Raw genomic sequence first — 23,382 nt, 5'->3', positions numbered from 1 at the left:
GAGATGAGTGTCCGAGTAAAGCAGGTGCGTCTCTTGGAGAAATATGATGTCGGGGTCTTGCCGAAGTAGTTACCGCCAAACTCGGTGCCTTTTATTGGGAGAGTTGAGCCCCTTTACGTTCAAAGAGAGAAACTTCACAGGATCAGTCAGAGCCATTCTGAACAATTCATTCGCCCACAGCAACCACTAGGCCTGCATGGCGGAGTCACTAGCCTCCCTATACTCTCGCTGTAGCACAGCAGTAGATTCCAGAGCCGCTCCAATGCCACCATATTTGCTAGATATCTCCCAGGGTATCCCAAAGGCTCAAAAGCGCCAGAAGCCAGTCCCCATCTCCCCATTAGCAGCGCAGCAGTAAAAGGAGAAAGAAAGAATAGAAAAAGAATAAAACAAAGAACACTAAAGTACATGGCCAACTGAGCCAAACTTTGTCAGAGGCCATGAGGAAAAGCCCATGGTCCAGAGGACAGGCCATTCTGGAAAAGTCACTTTCTAAGAGGACCCTGAAGAGAAGGGGGATGGCTAGTGCAAGGTATCTTGTGGGCCTCCGCATCCAAACACCTGTATTCGTGCAGGATCAGCATTAAAACCCTTCCACCGCCGGGGCGCCGTCGATGCTGCCGGCAACAGCTCAAGGAGTGTCATTGCTCAGGGGACTTTCTCAGTAGCGAGCGCCTTCCTGGAGATGGAGTGGTAGTACCATCATGTGACGTCTTTTGACCAAATACCAGCTGGGCAGAGTCAATTAGGGGAAAGGACCTAAGCGGTATGACCAAAGTCCTGATAGCACAAGCTCCAGCAAGACACCAAGAGAAGAAGCCCTTTAAGGTCATATTATTCCGTGTGGGCCGGCGAGCGGGATGGCGGAGAGGAGTCACTCAAGGCCCTGAATAGGCTAATAATTTCCTGTTTGGCTTGAGATGAGTCTTACTTTTGAAGATGTCATCTGTATTTTAGTGGTGTGACCATTGACCAATCTGGGCGTAAGGGCCCTCCGGGACGTTCCCGGGAAGTAGAGAGGTTCAATCGGGAGTTGTATGAGCTTTTTCGCTTCTGTCAACGATTGGAGAGCTCGCCGCTTTCCCTCTCAGGTGACCGGCAGAGCAAAGGGATGGCCCCATTGATATTTGATATTAAGATCCCGGAGCTTATCTCTGACTACTTTAAATTCCTTATGCCTTTTCAGAGTAGCTGGGGCCAAGTCTTGGAAACTCTGTATCCAAAGACAATTGTAAGAAATATCTTTGACCCCCTTGAGTCTTTCTCAAGATAGCCTCCCTTTTCTGCAAAGAAGTGTACCCTTGTGAGGATGTGTGGGGTGAAATCAGGTCAATTACGAGGAACCTGCACACAGTGAGCTCTGTCTAGCATAGGGGGGGACACCCCTTCTCCATCTCGGATCTCATGTAGGAGGTCAGCTATATAAGCCATGATGTCTTTGCCCTCTGTTCCCAGTGGGACACCTCTAATACATAGCTTGTTTCGCCTACTGAGATTTTCCAAATCTTCTTGCATCAACTGCATGCTGATGTTTTGGTCCTCGAGCTCTGTCATTCTTTTCCACAAGCTCTCATGGTCTTCGGATCTAGCATCTATTGTGAGCTCGAGGTCATCCACCCTCTCGCCTATCTCCGTGACCTCCCAGAGGATGTCCTGAAGGCCAGCTTTGAAATCTTGCCTGAGGGAGCCAATTCCATCCTTGTTCTCTTGGAGGAAGGACACCATGAAGGCCTGTTTAATCGGCACTCCCAGTCCTGCTTGGTATGGAGCAGACGCTGAAGGTGTGGGGGCGTCCTGCGTCTGCGTGCTAGTTTTAGATCATAGAGAAGTTACCGGATTATCTCTAGATGAGGCCGAGTCCGGGTCCTTGTTGGCTTTGCTCCTGGGGGGCACGGCTGGAGTATGGGGGATATTAATGCAGCAACTATTTGCACAGAGTAATTCAACAAAGGACAGGGCAAGTGCGACAGGTCCGTCCCCGCCAGGGATAGGGAGTCAGCAGGGGAGCCCTGGAACCGGCCTCACTCCCTCAAGCTCCACCCAAAGAAGATCCCCCTAATTCAATACCATTAGACAATGTAGACTGCCTTGGAGCCCAATGGGAAAAGTAAGGGAGTCTCTCCAGAACATAACTGTAGCCGCAGGCTTTCCACACTGTCCCTGTGCTCACAAGGAGCTGGCGCGGGGAGTAAATAACAGAAGGACTCCAGTGGAGTGTTAACAAACCCTCTCCGCCCCTAGCAAAGTGTTCTGGCACAGGAAGTCAAGAGGGGTAAGCACTCACTGCACAGAACAATCTGCAAATCTCATAGGGCATGGGACTGTTGTGACACCAAAAGTCCATCAAACCTCCAAGGAAACCCCGGAGCCTCTAGTAGTAGCAAGCAGCTCTGGCTGTTGGTGAAGCTTGTTATAATTGTCCTCTGGCTGCATTATGACTCAAAGCAGGTAAAAAACCGAAAATTGGTCCCATAGAGTGGTAGGAGGAGAGTTCGTTGAGTCCCATCCGTGCCCCCCAGGGCAAACCCCCAGAAGATAAAGAGGCAACTCCACTGGGAGGCTGTTCTGCTCAGAGTTCGCCCCCAACGGCCGGTTCAACAGTCCCAAATGTTCCACACCACTGGCGTAACGAACCTTGAGGGGGGCTCCCTGCAAGGCAGCTCGGGCCCCCCTCTGGGCTCAATCAGGAGCCCTGCAGCCAGAGTGCTGTGCTGATGGGGCCCCCTGGAGCTTGAGGCCCCCCGCACCGCAGGGGCTATGGGGGCCTGTGTTACGCCCCTGTTCCACACCACTCATGGCTTCAAATCTGCAGAGTGACGGAGAGTCCGAGGCCACCAAAACCTTCCCCAGGGCTCCTCCGCCAGTGTGATTAGGCGAGTTCTCAATTGCCTCCAGTGACAAGCTCGTAGCGAGGCAAATATGACGCTCAAAGGCCCTCGATCAGGAGCTCCATAAGTAGTTCACATAAGTGTTAGATGTGGGCGAGATCAGAAGGGCACAGCATGCCCCTACCTTTAAAAATCATGTTAGTCCGTTCCCCTACTTCTTTGTTTTATAAACGCGCACTGGGACTGCAGGAATAGCCCTACTTTAAAATTCCAACTTTATTTTTCAGCCTGTGTGGTGCACCGTGCACATCGAGTAAGGCCTCTGCAGTGCACCTAACCTCCTCCCCTTCCCCTCTGTGTCTAAGGGCCTGCAAAGTGAATCTGAAAGGGCCATCAGTCTTAGCACAGCGCGAAAATAGCTACCTCTGATGGCCCTGCTGCTGCCCTGAGCCCCTGATTCACACCTCATTTTAGGGGCCATTAGGATGGTGGAGGTCCCGAAATGTGCATTAGGATGCGCCCGCCACACAGGCGGGCGCATCCTGTATTGTTGCCATTGCGGCGGCCGGAGCAGTAATCTCCGCCCGCCACCTTGTTAAACGTGCACGTTGTGCATTTCTAAGTGCAACATGACAGGCACCACGCGGTGCCTGCCATGATGCACTTTGAAATGTGGGGGGGTACCATAGGTACCCCACATGTGCAACCCCCCAAGCCAGGGACTCCCAGGGGGCCCGCAACGGGCCCCCGCAGGGAGTCTCCGCATGCCTTTCTGCGGCGGCATTGCCGCCACGGAAATGCATTGGTGTAAGCCCATTGTAATATGGCGGGCGGTGTCTAACAGACACCGCCACCATGTTACTCGTTTTCCGCCCCGGCCGCCAGGCGACCGGGGCGGTAAACATGCGGGCGGTGTTTCTCACCGCCGCGGTCCACCCCGCCATACTAATATGGCGGGGGGATTTGGGCTGTGGATGTCGGGCGGATTTCCTCCGCCAGGCTGGCGGTAGCCACCGCCAGCCTGGCGGAGGAAATCCGCCCGACATCCTAATGGACCCCTTAGTGAGGACGCTGCCTGCCTGCCCCCACTGTGACCAATACAATGGTCACATCAGGATACTTTGATGTCTCTCCCTTGACCTCCCCTGCCCTTTATTTTTGGGCTCACACAGACTGACAGATGCCACCTGGGAAAGAAGAAAAGGGCTTCACTGAGGACTTTTTGACTTGCTGTAAATCTACTCTCCAGCCAGCCACAACTGAAAACAAGCATTGGCATAGCCATTAGGTCTCGCCTTTAGGACCAATAATTATTTTGCCATGTTGTGATAAGAGTAATTGGAAAAGATCTGTTACCAGGTCGGGATCTCCTTTATAGGGGAGTCTACACTTACTATAGTCATTAATTCTTTACTAATTAAACAATATACCCAGGACAAAAAGACCTTCTATATCAATTTGGCAGCAATGCATCTCTGTTTGCAGGACTTTCCCTATAAATGTAGCTAACCCTCTATGGGATGCACTCACTGAAGAGAGACATTCAAACCGTCACAATTTTTTAAACATGGTAAAAAAATAATATCCGGATTATGTGTAAAAACCCCATGGTTTAATGGCCAGTTTACACCAATTAAGCCTATTCACATTAAATAAGAATTTCCAATTAACATAATATGAACATAACGTGTATTTGCAAAGTGAATGTTCACCAAAGGGTATCTTGACGCTGAATAACAGATGTTTATTCTTAACCAACTCAATGGTACTTATTTTAGCTACCCCAAAAGGTTGAAAGGCTGAGTGACCTGCCAGAATTTGAACCTCTAACTACTAAGCCACCAGACCCCGATAAAATATAGTCCTATGTGTATCCATACTGAAATAATTAAATGCCCATTGAGGTGTATTCCATCCCCACCTCCACTACACTATCTGCCATACCCATCAAATCAATAACACATTGATACATTGGCATAACAGCAAATGTGCTGGTCCGTTTTTATAAAGCGCAATTTCCTTATTTCCAATATGATTTATAAAGTGGCAATTGTTGATGCAGGTGTGCCTCGCTCATGGGAACCGTTAGGCGCACACTGGTAGACACTGACAGGAACTGGCAACGCACAGCCTCAAAGGTAGGGCCATAAACACGGGTAGGTGCAGAGAACAGGCGCAGCGCAGGCAGGCTCCGTGGAGGCCAGCACAGGTCTATGCACAAACAAGCCAGAGTACAAAGTGGACGGCATATCTGGCTTGCTCCTTGGTGCACTTGATACTAATTATCCCTGGTATGCATGGGTCATAATGGCGGCAGTAGAAACAGGAACAATAAACATGGTTTACTTTCTGTAGTTACACTCACTGACGGGCCCTAGACCCAGAGTAGCCAAAAAGAGGTTCCGGTGCAGGGAGCTCAATGATGTGCAGTCACGACTGGCGGGTCAAAGGTGTGTTGATTGATGTCAATCTGTCAGGATGGTAGTGACCAGCACAGAGCGGGTTAGGCGTATACAGCCCAAATATTTGAGAGGGTGGGCGGCTGGGAACATGTAGGCACTGGATAACGAGGGTCACGCTGGCTGTGTGGAGCAGCAGAGATGCTTGTGCTAGTCTATGAAGACATCTGGAAGGGACGGGTGGTAGCCGAATCTTTCTGAACAGGGCGGCCTCCCAAGGTCCAGTCCGCTTGTGACCCCTGTAGCCTTACCGCTCACTGAACGCCCCATGCTTCCTAAGACCCTTTGTTTGTCACAAGGAGAGACATTCTGGATATACATGTCAGGGTCTTCTTTCCTCTAGTACCCCTACACACTTACTGCCATCGAACCGTACCATGCTGCCATCTCGCGGTGGAGATGCCATCTACAATGAGACTCACTCCATCCACCCCTCAAGCCTTTCCTCTTAGCGAGCATTCCGGGCTCCGGATCTTAAAAAACATGCGCGCATGCCTCGCGCAAGTAGGGGGTGGGGGGAGTGTGGGCCGAGAGCAGGCACGTTTCCCTTGCGGGAGCGAGCACGATAATTGCTACCAGATGGCACTGCTCGCTCCCACAAGGGAGTCGCCAAACGTGAACGCGTTGCTATTCAAAGCAATGCAACACGTGCACGTTTTTGCCTCAAAAGGGGAATCTATGGCTAAAGGTCTCTTTCCTATTTAGCGCATGTGCGCTGCGTAGGCGAGACCTAAATAGGGGGACGTTTGGCCACTGTAGCAGAGGCCTTCAGCTGACCCAGTCCCACCAGCCTCTCCTGGAAATTGTTCTCCGTGCCTGCCCAAAGGTCCCCAGCCCCTCCTTTACAGCTCTTCTCTTTTCTCTGTACTGGGGCCTGCAAGAGGAGCCTGGACTGTCTCTGAACTCCACACACATCAAGTAAGTTGGGAAAATAAAATACCTGGTTTATTTTTTTAAATAACCGGAAAATGTGAATTTCTTATCTGCTGTTTTTTATGTTATTTTTTTTTTAATGTGTACCACTGCTATGTCTGTGTTTAGGGATGTGGTCTTTTAAAACAAGCATTTGCAATGCAATAGGTCTCCCATTAGGGAAAGTTTGACCTATTGGCGTTGCAAATAATAATGCAACACCAAAAGCTCAAACTTTCAGTAATGGGAGGCATATTGCATTGCAAATACTTGCTTTTTTAGGCAGGAGAAGACTAAGGGCCCGATGTAGGTAAATCTAATTTACCACTTCTAAAATACCGAATCATACCGATTCGTTATTTAAGAAGTGGTAAATTAGAGGGGGGGGGAAATGTAGGTAATTCTGATTCGGTAAATACCGAATCTGTAAGATTCGGTATTTACCGATTCTGTAAATACCGAATCGGTATCCCCCATTGATTCCTATGGGCCTTGAAGCCCATAGGAATCAATGTGGAATACCGAATCGGTATTTACCGATTCGGTAATTACCTATTCTTGCAAGGGTGCAGGGGGTGTCACTTTGACACCCTCTGGCACCCCAATTACAGGCATGTGTGCCCTAAGGGCATGTCTGTGTGTCACATGGCACAGGTGTGCATGCACAGATGTGCATGCACACCTGGATTCGGTATTTCACCACCCAATTGGATTGGGTGGTAAAATACCGACTCCTAAAGGCCTGTGGGACTCAGAAGAGTCCCACCTACATCTGGAAGATACCGAATCGTACCGAATCGGTAAAAATACCGATTCGGTATTTTACTGATTCTGTAAATTTACCGATTCGGTAAATTTACAGAATCTGTAAAATCTGGCCCCCTACATCTCAAGATGCCAAATACCGGTCGGAAACGGACGAATTTGGGCGTTTCGGACCGGTATTTGCCACCTACATCGGGCCCTAAGTGATTTGCCTAGAATTAAAGGATGCTTGAACCTCCTGCCAGACTAGAACCTGGTTATTTTAAATACTGTGATGGTCTATTTTTCAAGACCAAGGAGCCGCGCATGAAAATCCTAAACGTGGAATATGTCTTGTCTGTTCTTGGATTGTCTTGCATTTTCCTCGTCTGGAATACCGTAAAAAAAGGGGAACATTTAGCATGAGGAAGTCCTGGGGAAGTCCTGCTCTGCTGCAAGTACAGCGGGATGTTCTGCGAAAGAATGCCAAAGCTAATCTTTAGTTTGTGCATTATTCTCTTGTCCCGAGCATCCCTTTTCTATCTATAATTCGGAGGTTAAACATTAGCAGAAATGGCGTAACACTGCTACTGGCTTTATCGACTTTCATTAGAATTCTTGCAAATTATTCACATGCTTTAATGATGTCAGAGAAAGCAATCCCACTGTCTTCAGTCCCATTACATTCTAAGAGGCAGTCATTATTACGCTGAAAGGTATGTGCTAGTTACTGCTATCACTGAAATATAAACTCAGAAAGCATGACAGTAAAATATGACCTCTTTTAAACTTGGTCTGTGATCCAAGACAGAGGAGCATGAAAGCCCTAGCAGAAAATTCTGCTAGTCAGTCACGTGTTTCTCTCAGTGCCCGAGTAATGCTGAAGCTGTTTAGGTTGATGAAAGTCTTATTCGTATTCAAACATGCCACCATAAAAAGCAGATAAAGTCAGAAAGCTGGAAGCAAGAGCCCAAAAGATATATTATCACTTTATTGTTACTCCGGTAAGGAGAGATTAGTAGTTTCTCTGATCCACTTTAAAGTGAAGGATCGATAAAAAAACTGCGACAGGTTTTCTTTTTCTGAGTGTTATGCCAATGGAACAGTAAAATGTATAAACTATTTAACTCTGTGGCTTTTGCACAATACCCTTTCTCACCACGGCTGGTGAGGCTTGAGAGTAGTGTAGCCTAATGCTAGAGCTGAACTAGAGCGTACAAAGCGAGTAAGCATGCCTTTTTTTAGGAGGATTTGCAGTCTGGGTGTTGCTACTTCCAAGATAATTTTGAAAAAAAAACTATAGGGTCAAATACTGCATTTTATTTTCAACACCCCATTTTTACACAAATTCTCTCAAAAGCTATTACTGTGTCAAGCCAACATAGCCTGACGCTCACCAGGAGTTGGCCATATTTTTTTTCAAGATGCACAATATGTTCCTCCCATAAGTAAATATTTGCCTCCACTTTGCCAAGGCCTGTGTTTCGTCATGTTTGCTCACATGTTATCTCCCTCAGGCACACTGCCCCAATTATTCATTCTCATTCACTTTCCCTTTTACTCAAAATTGCTCACTTGCACTCACTCTTAAACATTCGGTATCACATTCTCACTCTCACTCAGTCTCACTTTTTCCTACTCTGATTGCCTCATTCTAACTTACAGTTTCACTTACTCTACGTAACTCATTCTCACTCATTTTCTCTCACTTTCATCCACATACACTCTTTCACAGTTACATTTAGGCACTCAATCATTCGCACCCACATTTACTTACTCGCTCTCATTCTTCTTTGCAGGACACTTGCATACATATGTGCCATACTATGTTTGAGCAGCTAGCTGGCTGACATGAATATGAAGGAGCCCTTGTGGGTTTCCATGAGTCAGATCAGATTCTCTTGAAGAGTTCCTTTGTCTTCTGAGCCCTGCTTAATACATGTGTACAGGAGGAGCCCTATATTCATGTCCCCAATGTTTGAGACAAAAATACTCATTGATTTCTGAACAATGAGAGTAAAAGCGTTAAGGAAACATGTTGTTCCTGCCTTATACTTTGCATGCTTTACATAATCCTGCATTCCCTTTGAGTGTTGCTTTTTCCAGAATGTTGTTACTGTTTTTTCAGGCAGTGCATAATTTGAAATGAGTCAAATCCAGGTGTTTCTAATGGGGCAGAATTGGGTTGTAGCTGAAGACGGAATAAGTTTTACTCAGTGGGGCAGAAGGGTGTTCGGTGGGGATAGGATGTGGCACTATGGCCAGAGCTACCAAATTTGGAACTGTGGAACCTGGTTCAGCCTTCATGCCTTGTTCATCAGACCACTCCTGAGTGTGCACATGCCCATGATAGACCTTAGAAGGCCCTACTAGACCTTAGAAGTCCTGGTCTCTTAGCACAAGCAGGTGAACCCTACCTGTGGCCAGAGTTGGTTAACCATGAAGCCCTGTCCATCACAATCCATACTGAAGTTCACCTCCAGTCCTTCTGGCATGCCTACAAAGCAGCACACCCTAGAGCAGCAGTGACTTTCTCACTGAGGTCACAGGGCCCTTGAGGCCAGTCCACCTCACCCATTGGTGCCTCCATTGGCCTTGTTTCAGTAGTACTAATGCAACTCACCAGGGATTGGCAATGCAGGATTTGCATGCCCACCAGACTAAGGGGCATGTTTTCAAAGGCCTTGCGTCATGCTTGCAACGTGGTACATGCACAATGCACAGCTCCAAGTCATATTTTAAAAGCCACGAAAACCACTTTGCATGTCTTTGAACAGCTTCATAGATATGGAGTAGTGCAACGCAGCACAAACTGCTGCATTGCCTTACTGCATGCAAGGGAGCTGTTGCAGTAGGTGTTGCATGGGAGACTGGTTTTGTAACTGGGGACAGGTTTTGCAACAATGCTGCGAAATCGGCCCCCAGTAACAAAACCAGCAGAACTGTGCAGTATAATGACTCACTTTTAAAAACGCATAAGTCACTGCAGAGTTCCTTGTAAACCAAGTAGTTTTCCTGCAACAATAAAAGTCTCCCACACAACACCCACGTTTTTTGAGGCATTCACATATTTACAAGGACTTGTAATCCTGGGAATGCTCCAAAATCTTGAGCCTCCCCAGGGGAGGCATAACTTGGAGAAATATCTTTATCACTCCTTGTTTTTTCCTCTTTCAAAGTGTGCTTTATTCTGCAGCACACATAGAAAGAGGAAAAAGCCTCACAAGATTGTTTTTGTACAGGAAGCGCCTGTTCCTGCACAAAAACAATCCTGCATGCAAAGTGGGGAACCTTGCACCATGGGGCAAGTGCATTGATGCTAGGCTGTCAAAATGTTGCCAGCGCAGGGGGAAAAGACAGGATTGCACCATATTGGATAAATACCATGCATTCTTGTCCTTTCCCTGTGATACAGGGCAGTGCAGCAAAGTAAAATAATGTGCTGTCATGTGCCACCATTCCCATAAATATGTCCCTAAGCTCACAAACTTCATTGTCTCTCTGCTTCATACACAAGCACTTTTAGCATGTGCTGCCTGCTTTTGGGGCACTGCAAATAAGCAGCAATGGAGGACAAAATTATGTTGCAGTGTTGACTAAATTATGCAGCAAAAAAGACTGCAGTGTTATGTAGTACATTTTCTGATACTTTATTATTTTGACATTTTTACACATACTAACACTCTCTGCAAAGCTTTTGCCTCATTAATTCTAGTGTAACATGCAAATACAGTGGTGAGAAAGGTGACCAGTCAACCTTCCACACGGCCTTCCACTTCACCAAACGTACAAAAAATTGGTATGTTTTGCTATTCCTAGCCACACCTCTGACTCCGCCCACTAATCCAATCCTCTGCTTATTCCCGTCCCCTGAGTCTCTGCCCACAGTTCCCCTACTTTTTTCCCCCCACTTCGACCACTGGTTCACACAGCACTGGGGAATTGCGGCATAGTGTTGTCCCCGAAAATGGCACTGGAAAGACTTCCAGTATATCTGGCCCCAACGCTGCCAGTTGCTTAGCCCCGGGGGTCCCCACACCTGATTTGCCGAGTCTCTTATACCAGGCTCGCACGGGGACCCACCTCACCTCTTAAGTGACGTCCACGGTAAATCAAGTCCCTGCAACACAGCCATTGCCAGGCGCAGCGTCCTTGAAAGCCCGCAGATCCATAGGGCTTGACTAGGCACCCCGCTGCTCCAGAGTTCTCCCACCAGTCAGGGCACCTCGGGCGGGGCCCCCACCACTGCCGCTCAGAAGACTGTGGTCCTCGGCAGGGTCTGGCGAGCAGTCAGCTCGGGATACCGGGTCGTCAAGCCAGGTAGGAGCCCCAATGGGCAATTGGGAGCAGCCTCAATCCTTCAGAAGCAATGTGGGGTACGAAACACCAGACAGGAGCCCCGGCGGCTGGCGTAAGTAGCTTAAGTCAAGTGCCATGGAGAGGAGACCCAGGCAAACATGTCTCACTCCATGCGCGACTTTGCCACGCCCCCAGCCATGCATTTTTAAAACAAGGATCAAGTATTCGTTGAACAACTCTGAATTTTAAATTGTCCATAAACCAGGTTATTCCAAGTGAATATTTTTCAATAAGTGTTTTTTGTGGACACTGATCTACAATTGCAAGCCAAAATCATAGAGAAATTTAAAATATAACGACAAATGTCCTACGATCTTGCATTCCCACAATAGAGCTGAACAAACAGTGCTTTACATGTGAGGGTGGATGAATTGCAAAGTACTGGTAATGCTCAAAAACACAACCGCATGAAGGAAGCACATGATGTTTGAATAAGATAGAATTTTGAAGTTGTGATTGGATACTTTAAGGCTCATTAGGATCGTGGATTTCCCGCATCCTCCGGGCCGGCGGAAGCCACCGCCGTCCCGGAGAATGCGGGAAAACCGCCGCGGATGCTTTAAAGACCCACCGCCAAATTAGGATGGCTGGTGGGTCTTTGAATCTGTCCGCTGCTTTTCCGCCGCGGTCGCCTTCCGACCGCAGCGGAAAAGCATTAACATGGCTGGCAGTGTCTATCAGACACCGCCAGCCATATTATAATGGAGTAGAAAGTATGCTTTTCCACGGCAGCTTTTCCGCCGTGGAAAAGCATACGGACCTTCACTTCGGGGGCCCGATGCGGGCCCCCTGGGTGAAGGTGGGGTGGGGGGTGCACATGGGGGGTACCTATGGTACCCCCCTGCATTTGCGTGAACAAAGCGGCAGGCACCGCGCGGTGCCTGCCGCTTTGTGCACGCAAATGCCGTGCATGCATTTTTAACATTGCGGCGGGTGCAGCTTGAAGCTGCACCCGCCGCAATGTTAAAAATAGAGGATGTGACCACCACCCTGGCGGTCACATCCTAATCTGCATGGAGGGACCGCCGCTGCCCCTGCGGACGGTCCCTCCTACTCTATGGTGGCGGACGGACTCAGGTCCGTCCGCCATCATAATCGGCCCCATTATTTGGCGCAAGGGTTTGCTGGCTACCAAAGAAACCTGCTAACCCCAGGCATTTCCCAAAAAGTTAAGATCTGGGGTGTCTAGGGTTATTCAGCTTGTATGGATACTACTACTTTTTCTTGCCCAGAATTCCCTGCAAATGTTAAAACTGGAATGAAAAATATATAATTTCTTCACAATAATGTGTGCAAGAGAGTTCCAGAATTTGAAGGGAATTACTACAACCCTACCATACAGTGTTCCCAGACTTCTCCTGATAAAAACAGTAACACAATTTTTTGGGGTGGGTATATTACCCCTCAGAGGAAAGGTCAAAAACACACAATGGAAACATCAAGAAAGTTGCTTGAAATTTAAATCTACTTTTGGGATATGGATAGCTGCTGTACTTGGGCAGAGGGCGAGCTGACTTCAATGGAAACGTATCAAACAAACGTGTTTCTGAAAACCATATATCTAGAAAAATCCCAAGTGGTGTGATTTGCATGAATCCAAGCATGGTTTCTTACCCAGAATTCTCTACAAATGTCAATACTACACCCAAAATACATCTAAACTCCTCTGAGGTTCCATTGGGGATGGGAGCAGTATATGGGCACAGAATCGACTGGTACCTAGAGAACTCTAATAACCATAGGCTTTGCTGAAAGCTAGAGATACACAGTGATTCAGAGCAGTGTAGTTTGTTTGGAGCTCTGCATGTATTCCTACCCCAAATGCCTTTTAAATGTTAACCTATGCCCAAGAAATACCCAGTTTCCTCTGTATCTCATAGGTGAATGGCTGCACCAAAGGAAATATATAAATTTTTAGCATTTCTGAAAAATAGAAATACAGAGGAAACCAGCATGGTGTGGCTTGCATGAATCCTACAACATTTTCCTTCACATAATGCCCTTAAAATGTTAAGAGTGTGGATGAGAAGCAAACTCATTTTCCTCACTATGATCCTTGGTCCCAACTTACAGAGGGGGGAACAACCATTACAACGCAAATTTCCCAACGTACTACCTTTACAATGAATCTATTACAACGCAAGACCCTTTGCAACACATGCTATTACAACGCATGCCATTACAACGCAGATGCTATTACAACGCATGTTATTACAACGTATGTATGGGTGAGTTTTTTTTTAATTTATTGTAATATTTTTTTTTTAAATGGTTTTTAATACCCATCTAATACTCACCAGTAGTTATATTAGTTCTACTTTATTAATTCCTTTGAGTTAGAATATTAATTAATACACCTGCACTATCCTGTACTTATCCTGCATTAACACCCCCTTTGAGTTAGTTTAGTAATTAATACTCCTGCACCTTCCAGCATTTATCCTATTTTTACACTCCCTTAGAGTTAGAATAGTAAATAATACCCATGCAGTATCCTGTACTTACACTACTTTTACACACCCTTGGAGTTAATACTCCTGCACTATCCTGGACTTATCCTACATTAACACCCCCTTTGAGTTAGATTAGTAATTAATACTCCCGCACCTTCCAACATTTATCCTATTTTTACACTCCCTTAGAGTTAGAATAGTAAAAATACCCATGCAGTATCCTGTACTTACACTACTTTTATACACCCTTGGAGTTAGAATAGTTATTAATATTCCTACACTATCCAGCACTTACCCTATCTTAATACAACCCTGGTGTTAATTAATACTAATATTCTATTTGTAACTTACACTATTTTTACACCCATCTGCAAATATAATATTATTTAGTACTCCTACAGTATCTAATACTTACCATATTTTTATACCCCTTTGGAGTTAGAATAGCCATTTATACTACTACACTATCCTGTACTTAGCCTAGTTTTTTAATTTAAATATTTAGAAATAGTAATTAAAAATCCAATACTATTTATCCCTTTCTATATTATTACTTCTTTTTAGTTTTTCAATAGGTAATAATATTCATTTTAAATTTTAACATATAATATAAATTTTAATCATCCCCTAAAAGTATGTTTAGTAATTTTTAAAAATACTACATTTTATTTATATTTTGTATAAATCAATTTGTTTAAAAAAAAAAATATTTTGTTTACTGATATTGTACTTTATTTTTTTTAAATATTTTTGAAAAAATAGATAAGTTAACAATATTAAAAAACCCATAAAAGTACATATTTTCTCAAGCTTTTACATTGACTTCAATGTAATGTATTGTCCTTTATTTATTTCCATTGCTGGCTATGTGTTTGCCGCGTGTATCATTATTGAGTTCATTTGAAGACTGATGCGGGATGGATCAGAAGCAAATGGGAGTAGCATAATGGTAAGTACAATATTAAGAAAATATTAACATGCTTACATTATTAATAGTACTTTATTTAAAATATTTATAAAAAATTAAAATGGAAAGCGAGAGTGTTTTACTTATATTTTATTCAAAAAAGTATTTTGTAATAAAGAATAATGTATTTATTTTTTAACGTATTTAAAAAAAAATGATTATGTATTTACAAAATTAGAAATTACTGTTTTAAAACATATATTATTAATAATAGTAAATGGAAAATAAATTGTCCTTTTTTGTTCTTCATAGCTCCTGATGACGTATACGCGTAGACGTGTTTCATCGGGCCATTTTGTGGAGCGTCGATGGACAGAGCAGAAGCATGGAGACCTGCGCTCAGGTAGGAAACTTTTATAACTTTATTTATAATTAGATTGATGTTTTGAGATACATATATTGTAAGGAGAGAATAGGGAGGAATAGTTTAGATATATTTTTATGTTATTATCAGCCTTTCAGCATGTCGCCGATCATGTTGCTAGAGTATGCCCTTGTCAGGTCACGTTTTATAAATTATATTGTTATTTGAAAATATAAGTAATGTTTATAGTACTGTAAAAAATTGCATGTGAATGTATTTAAAAAAAATGGATTGGAAAAGACCAGACAAAGAGGAAGATCGATTTCGAAGGATTGGATTTATTCTTGGGAAATATCTTTGTTTTTTCAACAATTTTTTGGGGATCGAGAAAGTTTTGTACGTTTTTTTGGGATTCTTTGATTGTGGATTTTGAAGACTTGGATTGCTAAGAGAAGAAAGAAGATGGATCGATGTTTCTTTTGGTTTTTGATTTTGTGATCGTTTGGATTTGGAGAAGATTTTTTTGGGGATTACTTTGAGTCGATCTTTTTCCAAAGGTCTTTTTAATATCGAATGGATTACCAAGTTTGGAGAATGATTTTTTTTTTTGGGTGATTGCTTCTTTCCATTGAAGCAATTCCTTATTGTTTTTTTTCCCTGGGCTGGATTTCTTTATGGATTTAAAAAAGCTTGAATTTGGTTTGGATTTACAAAGAAAAGAAAAGAAAACAGAAGACATCTAAGGTAAGGTGACCCGACTTTTTAATTTGTAGAAATTGTTTTGGAAAAATGTCAATTTAATTGGATTGTTTAAATATTTTAGGGCAAAACAGGAAAGTAATGGTGTAGGTAGAGTTAATAATGTAGTATGTGAGCAAGATTATCCAGGTAGTCTAAAGCCACAGTCAACGAAAATTGTTGTAAGGTACCCAATAGTCTTTCTGACATTTCTTTTGATCTTTTAGAAATGCGTGGGTTTAGACTATCTGTTAATGCTTGTGACATTCTCATTTCTTGGAAACTTTGCTCCTTACTCAAAGTTTTCAAAAAATGATAAAAGTTTGGGTGAGGTTTTCGAATTGTGTGGTTGAAGGAGTTTTGCCATCTCTCTATGGTATTATTTGTCTTTGCTCCTCCTTCTAAGCAGCTCGTGTAGCAGTTCCACCACTCCACATGGAAACGTGGCTTCCTCCTGCGACCCGACCTGCTTACATGCCCAATCCATGTGTCCTCAAAATAATTTAGTAAGGGTGCCAATTTTTCCTCGTTTGTAGTGTAAAATTCTGATTCAGTAATTGCAGTGTAGTACTCGTCTACACTATCAGGAGGAACAAAGCAAAGTGCAGTTAATTCGAATTGCAGTTTGCTATCTGATGCATAATCCACAACTAGGGATGTTTTTGTAATGTACGGCAAAATGCCTGGGAAAAATGGAAAATAAAATCCCTGAATTTGGGTATCCATGTACAATTTTGTAATAACATTTATCATTGCAAATTCAAAATCGAATATTATTTTCCTAGGACTTATGTTTGATGTTTTTGATTTAATCACTTTCAAAAGTTCAGTGTACGTTGTGGATTGTTTGTCAGGTAGCAAACTGTACACTGAGGGACTACTGTTTTGCTAATTTTTGCATGAATAGTGTAAATTTGAGTGAATGGATGGGGCGTGCTTTTAAATGTCCCATCCATCATCCAAATTTCACTATTCTCTAACTTGGCTAGATTACGGGGTGTGCTGAAGATAATTATTTGTTTATGAGGGTTTTTGTTATCATGCAGGATGAAAGGTTCGTTCTATGTAGAAAGAGAGAGTGCAGGAGGAATTTGAATATCAGAATAGGTTTGAGGTGTAACTCTTTGTGGGTTACTTGCCTGTTTTTTTCTTTGAATAATTCCTCTCAGATTAGGTATGATTGGCATACTGCTAGCAACATGACTAGGGACATGCTGCGCAACCTCCCTTAAAATTGAACCAGGGGAGTCATTGGAGGTGCTTGCAGTTAATTCGAATTGCAGATTCAATTCGTTAATTGTTTCTCTTACCTCTATATCCATTACAGAGGCAGAGTGGTTATGTTCAGATGCTTTAACAACTGTGCCACCCAGAGTAACCGCCCTGTCTTTGCAATGGCTAGAGTAATATTGCACGCACCTCCAATGTCTTCTTGGTTCTGAAATTCTCTCCTTACAATATATGTACCCTGCATGTTTCAACAGTCGGTTTCCTGTGCTTGAAGTTGTATATTTGGCTGTTTTATCTGTGGACATTATATGAAATGAAAAAAGTTTTTGAAAAAAATATTAGTACTTTAAAGGTTTTGTTTTAAAAAAAACTTGATTTTACTCCTTCCTTGACTATACTAATGTTTTACTTTTTCCACGCTCTCCTTACAGATAAAAAATTAATTCATACTCTTACACTATCATTCACTTTCTCTATTTTTACATCCCTCATGTAGTTAGAATAGTAAGTAATACACCTGCACTATCCAGCACTTACCCTAATTTAACACCCCCCTGGAGTAGGAATAGTAAGTAATACATCTGCACTATCCAGCACTTATCCTACTTCAACACCCCTCTGGAGTTAGAATAGTAAGTAATTCACATGCACTATCCAGCAGTTACTCTACTTCAGCACCCCCTTGGAGTAGGAATAGTAATTAATACACCTGCAATATCCAGCACTTACCCTACTTCAACACCCCCTTTGAGTTAGAATAGTAAGTAATACACCTGCACTATCTAGCACTTACCCTACTTCAACACCCCTTTGGAGTTAGAATAGTAAGTAATATACCTGCACTATTCAGCAGTTACTCTGCTTCCACACCCCCTTGGAGTTAGATTAGTAAGTAATTCACCTGCACTATCCAGCACTTATCCTACTTCAACACCCCTCTTGAATTAGAATATTAAGTAATACACCTGTACTATCAGGCACTTACATTACTTCAACACCCTTCTGGAGTTAGAATAGTAAGTAATACACCTGCACTATCCATCACTTACCCTATTTCATCATTCCTCTGGAGTTAAAATAGTAAGTAATACACCTGTACTAACCAGCATGTATCCTACTTTAACACTCCACTGGAGTTGGAATAGTAATTAATACTTCTGCACTATCCAGCACTTACCCTACTTTAACACCCCACTGGAGTTGGAATAGTAAGTAATACACTTGCACTATCCAACACTTACCCTACTTCAACACCCCACTAGAGTTAGAATAGTAAGTAATTCACCTCCCCTATCCAACACTTACCCTACTTCAACACCCCTCTGGAGTTAGAATAGTAAGTAATACACCTGCACTATCCAGCACTTACCCTACTTCAACACCCCACTGGAGTTGGAATAGTAAGTAATTCCCCTGCACTATCCAGCACTTACCCTACTTCAGCACCCCCCTGGAGTTGGAATAGTAAGTAATACACCTGCACTATCCAGAATTTACCCTACTTCAACACCCCTCTGGAGTTAGTATATTAAGTAATTCACCTGCACTATCCAGCACTTACCCTACTTCAACACTCCACTGGAGTTGAAATAGTAAGTAATTCCCCTGCACTATCCAGCACTTACCCTACTTCTACACCCCACTGGAGTTGGAATAGTAAGTAATACACCTGCACTATCCAGCACTTACCCTACTTCAGCACCCCCCTGGAGTTGGAATAGTAAGTAATACAGCTGCAATATCGAGAATTTACCCTACTTCAACACCCCTCTGGAGTTAGAATAGTAAGTAATTTAGCTGCACTATCCAGCACTTACCCTACTTCAACACCCCACTGGAGTTGGAATAGTAAGTAATCCACCTACACTATCCAGCACTTACCCTACTTCAACACCCCACTGGAGTTGGAATAGTAAGTAATTCACCTGCACTATCCAGCACTTACCCTACTTTAGCACCCCTCTGGAGTTAGAATAGTAAGTAATTCATCTGCACTATCCAGCACTTACTCTACTTCAACACCCCCTGGATTTGGAATAGTAAGTAAAACACCTGCACTATCCAGCACTTACCCTACTTTAACACCCCTCTGGAGATAGAATAGTAAGTAATTCAGCTGCACAATCCAGCACTTAGCCTACTTTTACACCCCCCCCCCTGAGTAGGAATAGTAATTAATACTTCTGGACTATCCAGCACTTACCCTACTTCAACACCCCTCTGGAGTTAGAATAATAAGTAATACACCAGCACTATCCAGCAGTTACTATACTTCAAAACCGCCTTGCAGTAGGAATAGTAATTAATACACCTGCACTATCCAGCACTTACCTTACTTCAACACCCCTCTGGAGTTAGAAAAGTAAGTAATAAACCTGCACTGTCCAGCACTTACCCTACTTCAACACCCCATAAGGAGTAGGAATAGTAATTAATACACCTGCACTATCCAGCAATTACCCTACTTCAACACCCCTATGGAGGTATAATAGTAATTAGAACATTGGAATGTTGGGAGCTCCATTGAAAACAATGGAGTGCTCTGGGCTTATAATGCCTGGTATAAACCTGGAGCTCCAACATTCCAATGTTTCTTTGTTCATAGCTCTGGCTGTGAACAAAGGCTTCAGGGACCCTGAGGGGATTCCAATCCCCTCACGCTCCCAAAAGGCTTTGTTTTTTTTGTTAGAACATTCTGTCCTCTAGTGACAGAATGTTCTAATAGCCTTATAGCCTATGGGCTATACCGCTATTAAAGTCCCTCTCCCTTGTTAAAGGCCCTCGCCTTCGGCTCGGGGCCTTTAACGCTGGAGAGGGCCTTTAATAGCCGCTATAGCCCTCTACGGCGGGCTACAAGGCTATAGTAATACACCTGCACTATCCAGCACTTACCCTAATTCTACACCCCTCTGGAGTAGCAATAGTAATTAATACACCTGCACTATCTTGTACTTATCCTACTTTAATACCCCGCAGGAGTTAGATTAGTAATTAATACTTCTGCACAATTTAGCACTTACCCTACTTTTACACTCCCTTTGAGTTTGTATAGTAATTAGTATTTCTACACTATCAAGCACTTTCAAATGTATCTCCTGTTTACCTTTTTATAACTTGATTGCTTGTTCCTGTTGATGTACTTTGTTGATCCTCTTGTTGCTTCGTTGACCTTTGAATTCGTCTAGCTGTTTCAAATTTAAAAAGTAAATGTTAGTTTTCGGAGCTTTTTTTGCGAGGTAACCCTATGAGGTGTTTAAAGAGGTTCATTGATTTATTTCTACATTTTAAATTAGTATTTACCTTTTGTTTATTTTTGTGGAATAGTTGATGGTTTCGTATTTAGAAGAAGATGGTCTTCAGCTAGTTTTTGGTTTCGCTTTTTCAAGTTGATATTTCTTTGAAGATATCTGTTTTGGGAGATAGGTGTAAAAAACTGTTTATTTTCTAATTATTTAAACTCTATTTTATGGTTTAAAAATAATTTCATTAGTTCATGGATATTCTGAGTTCAGATATTGTGACATAAAATTGATTATCATTGTTTTTTTCCACTTTTCTGATGCTATCATTTTAAAGCAGATGAAAAATAATTTCTTTTTTAAAATATTTATTCGCTGTTCACTGTCTTTACCTTGTAAAGAGATGTCTTTATAAATTGTTTGTTTCTTTTCTTCAATCTTTTTAAAAAGATTTCTTCTAATAAAATGTTTTAGTAAGCTGAAAATACGAAAACGTGACATGCTTTAGCTTTGTAAATGTTTTAACGTTTTTATGAAACAAATATATACATGGCTTTCTTATTTTCATTTTGAAAAAAAACTGTTTGTTCCAGAGTTTATGAAAATAATTCAACCGTGCTTCATATTATTGCTTTCATTGATTAATTTTTAAATGAAATAATCATTTTGTGTGACATAGTACTTTAAATCTTTTATTATAAAAATTGTACTTACTACTTATATGGTTAAATGATTATTAATATTTTCTTCTTTGTTATTTAAATTTTCGAGTGTTTTGAAAACTGTAAAATATAACGAATCTATTTTGAATAATTATAGAAAATTAATTTAGCTAAAGATATTATTGTTACTTCTATGTGTTATACTTACTTGAATTTTGGAGAGTTGAAATTTGGTATTTGTTGAGTACTGCTTTTTCAGTAAACGTAGGAGTGTGCAGAAAATCTGTCTGCTCTCGCTGGTAGTCAGTTGACCACTGGCTTCAAAATGGTGTCTTGCTGTTATTTATAGGTTTTCGTGTGTCTCACCATAATTTTAGGTAAAAGTTTTGTTTGTGTTCGTGTTTTTTTCTGTTTCGTTTGATGTGAGAACTTATATTTTAAATTTAATACTTTAAAGTAACTGTTTATTCTCTTCGACATTGTTTACTCCTCCATTTTGTTTTCTGTGGCTTAGGCCCCCATTAGGATGACGGGCGGACTTTGTCCACCCGCAATCCCATCGGAAAAAGGGACCACCCGCCTTAAGGGCGGGGGTCCCGATGGTGGCAGGATGCGCCCACCACAGCGCCTCATTTTTAACATTGTGGCAGGCGGTGCTCTCTGCACCGCCCGCCACAATGTTAAAAATGCATGCATGCATTTGCATACACGAAGCGGCAGGCACCACGCGGTGCCTGCTGCTTCGTGTATGCAAATGCTGGGGGGTACCACAGGTACCCCCCGTGTGCACCCCCCACCTCTCCTTCACTCTGGGGGCCCGCAGGGGGCCCTCAGAGTGAAGACCGCATGCCACGGAAAGGCATTTCACCAACCCATCATAATATGGCTGGCGGTGTCTAATAGACACCGCCACCATAGTAATCCTTTTCCGCCCCGGCCACAAGGCGACCGGGGCGGGAAAGCGGCGGACGGTATTTCCGTCCACCGTGGTCCCCCCGCCATACTAATATGGCGGGGGGAATTCAGGTGCGGATGGCGGGCGGATTGCCCCCGCCAGGCCGGCGGTGGCTACCGCCAGCCTGGCGGGGAAATCTGCCCGCCATCCTAATGGGCCCCTTATTGTTCTCATCATGAAAACTGTTGTAGGACTTGTTCTTCATGTAGGTTTTAAAATGGCGGCTCTTTTTATGCTTTAATCTCTATTTTCTTCTCGAGTTATGTCATTTTGAATTATTTCGGTTTCTATATTAATTTTATTTCTTCATTTTTTTATTCAGTTTGTTACTCAATTAATACTTGAGTATTAATTTTCATACCCGGGTATACATTTAGTAGAAATGAACATGATTTCATAATTACGTGTCTAGTTGCATTACATTTTTTAATACACTTCCCCACCCAAAACCCCTATTTTCCCTGCATCCCGTCACAGGAGTTATTATACAAAATTTAAAAAAATATATATTTAATTATGCGTTGTAATGGTATGTGTAGTATTGTTTTTCGTTGTAATGGTAATTTTAATGGTATCTAATTACATCGCGTAGTAATGCTATGCGTTGTAGAAACTTTCGTTGTAATGGTTTTTGCATTGTAAAAAATGCGTTGTAATGGCATGCGTTGTGAAAGCATGCGTTGTAATGACATACATTCACAGAGGACCTCCACAGTCGAGGTGGAGGTTCAGCAGTCATGTCGGAAATTCTTGCACTGCAGTTACTCATTGCGGAGACTCCGTCATAACAGCAGAAGCTCTTTAAGAATTGGGCCCCTGGTGTCTAGTGGGAGGAACCTTGCTCTGGGATTGCCCTCCTGCCGCGATCCCCGATCAAAGATATGCGAGTGAGAGTTTTTTTGGGAAAAATCGTTTCTCCACTTTCAAACAATACCTCTTCTGGGTTAAAAATAGCCTAAGCTCTTATGGCTTTCATTTTAATGACATCAGTGTGTGATGTCATTCAACCTCGCAAAAAAACCTTGAGCAGCAGGGGATGTTCTTCCCTTGCAGCCCAAAGTGGGGCCTGAAAAGGGAATCTCTCTGATGCATGCGTAGTGGTGACGTCCTAGGCACTAAAGAGGCTAAACCAACTTCACAATGACACATTTATATACTACCGTAATTACAATAGACAACACAGATATTGGCAAATTCAATAGGTTTGGCCTTAGCAAGCTGGAGTTATGGTTACATTTTTATTGAAAATGCGTGTCAGAAAAAGAAGAAAAAATCCTTACATGGTGACTAATTGCTTGCAATAAAATGTTTACATTAAAAATATTTTTAATTACACACATTTTATGAGAATACTACAGTTGTTTCTTTGCAGGCAGGTGTACTTAAAACATGCATGGAAGCCATTTTTTGTAAGGCACATGACAGGAAAATATGATTTTCATTTGCACAAAGAAAAGGTACTGTTGGCTATGAATAACCATAATCTGAACACAAAGTTTAAACACTCACAGATATCAGAGAAAAATAAAATA

At 42.8% G+C, this 23,382-nt stretch overlaps 1 protein-coding gene across 1 annotated transcript in view; it reads left to right on the top strand.

The window, feature by feature from the left end:
* The window catches only part of CFTR (CF transmembrane conductance regulator), a 1,176,514-nt gene that overhangs the window by 425,335 nt on the left and 727,797 nt on the right, over window positions 1-23,382 (top strand). The gene's annotated exons all lie outside the window — the stretch shown is intronic.

The sequence above is a fragment of the Lissotriton helveticus genome, chromosome 1_1 (assembly GCF_964261635.1).
Source record: "Lissotriton helveticus chromosome 1_1, aLisHel1.1, whole genome shotgun sequence".
Lineage (NCBI taxonomy): Eukaryota > Metazoa > Chordata > Amphibia > Caudata > Salamandridae > Lissotriton > Lissotriton helveticus.
This window is presented reverse-complemented; position numbering and strand designations above follow the sequence as displayed.